The 1,809-nt window shown below is 47.4% G+C and overlaps 1 protein-coding gene across 2 annotated transcripts in view; it reads right to left on the reverse strand.

Annotated features, from left to right (window-relative positions):
• HAPLN3 (hyaluronan and proteoglycan link protein 3) overlaps window positions 1–618 on the reverse strand; it is a 12,817-nt gene extending 12,199 nt beyond the window's left edge. Inside the window, exons 1-2 of one of the 2 annotated variants that reach the window (XM_069098564.1) lie at window positions 504–613; window positions 53–116 (exon numbers count right to left, since the gene is read on the reverse strand). The gene's annotated coding sequence lies outside the window, so the exon portion shown is untranslated. Of the gene's footprint in view, window positions 1–52; window positions 117–503 lie in introns of both variants that reach the window. The other variant, XM_069098563.1, reaches the window with a different exon arrangement.
• Window positions 619–1,809: the final 1,191 nt, after the last annotated feature.

Here is a 1,809-nt window from a genome sequence, read left to right on the forward strand (position 1 = left end):
GCGACTGAAGGTAGTCCTCACATGGTAACTGGTCCCAATACTACCAACTTACCTCTTCACCTCACTCCATCAGGAAAACTTCTGTGGAACTGGCAAACGGCAGGCAGTTTCTCCCCCTGAAGAATATTACAGCAAACTGCAAAGCCTTTTACTCTGCCCTGGGTACTAAGCTGGACCTCTGCCCTAAACCTTAACTAGCTTGTCCCTCAATCTTTCATTCTTGGCACCAGGTCTCACCCTGCCTCCAACCCAAAAATGCTCCCGCCCAGAGCCCAGCTCCCCGTTCCAAAGCCCAGGAGGCTCTCCCTCTGCATGTACTGGTGTCCAAATCTCAGACCCCATTCTTGTCCTGTATCTGGTCTCAGATCCCCTGCCCAGCCTCTCCTGAACCAGGGGGTAGGAATAAAGGAGCCTCACTAGAGAAAAAAGATTGTAAGAAAATACAGGTTTTTAAAGGTGCCTCCCTGGATTCCCTGGGCCAGGACCTCAGGCACCCCACTTACCAGTCCAGCTCCTGTGAGACTGCCCACAGTCCCTGCTCAGTGAATGAGGCTAGAGGGCTCCGGGATAGGTTTGGGGCTCTTGAATGGCCAGAAAGGAAACAGCACAGAACAAACCCCACCACTCCTGGGCCAGCCTCTTAAAGGAACACACGCCCCTTTCCCAGGCTTTGGGTAGGCCGGAGGATAGGGGCACTGCAGTCCTGAGCACTTTCCTAAGGGCCTATTTCTGCACCCAGAGTTAACATACTCAGAAACAGGATGGAGGAAGCGGGCTTTTGCTAGAGCAGAAGACTCAGTTAAAAATAAAGGAAAAGGGGTTGGGAGAGTTTCACCAGCGTTGGTGGTAGCAATCCCCTAGTCTAAAAGATGGGGTGACAGTCACAAAGAAAGGAGCAACCAGGCTGTCAGTGCCATAACCAGTGGTGGTACAGTAGTGCCCTCGCCCTGAATCTTTCCTCAATTTTAGGAGTTGAGTCTGGGGGTAGGGAGGTGGGGAGGGCACTCAAGACAATTTATTCATTGTCATTCCTCTCTAGGAATGACAAGGATGCAGAGGTCATCTAGCACAACTTTCTCTTTTTAAAGATGAGTGGATGAACTGAGACCTAGAGAGGTGAACTGACTTGCTCAATATCACACAGGTGAGGTCAGAATCAGGATTTGAACACAGGCAGGGGGTGTGTCGGAGACACCTTGAGCAAGCTCCAGAGAGCTGATTGTTAAAATTTCAATATCAGTAGCTACAAATCAAGGCTTAATTTGTTGTTTTGTTGATTGTCTAGACTTAAGAAAGTGATGAAAAAATGGTAATAATGCGGGTTAGGGACAACTAGGTGAGTCAGTGGATAGGGTACCAATCATGGAGTCAGGAGGACCTGAGTTCAAATTTGACCTCAGATACTTTACAATTACTAGCTGTGTGACCCTGGTCAAGTCATTTAACACTGACTGCCTCATAAAATAACAAATAATAATAATGCAAGTTAAATTAAAAATATGTTGTGGGTGCATTTTTTCCCCTAGAGAAATAGTTGTTAAACATTTGCTAGCACCCCCGAGGCCTTCTAACCCCAGAGTCAGTGCTCATTTTCTCCTGTTCCTCCCCTGGAATAAACTGAATGAAGAAGGATACATTTAGGCAAAGCTTCTTCTTTAAATCAGAAATGACAGCATCTCACTTAAGGAGATTTATGTCCCCCACCTTCCACCCTATGAGCCTGACAAGAGTCTAGCCTCTCTATCATCCCAAGCTGTAAAAATGTAAAAGGGGTACAAGGGAAGAAGGCAGGGGTTGTTTGGGCTCTGT

This window comes from Petaurus breviceps, unplaced genomic scaffold (assembly GCF_028583685.1).
Source record: "Petaurus breviceps papuanus isolate PSGF00001 unplaced genomic scaffold, PetGlider_PUasm1.0 37, whole genome shotgun sequence".
In the NCBI taxonomy this organism is placed as follows: domain Eukaryota; kingdom Metazoa; phylum Chordata; class Mammalia; order Diprotodontia; family Petauridae; genus Petaurus; species Petaurus breviceps.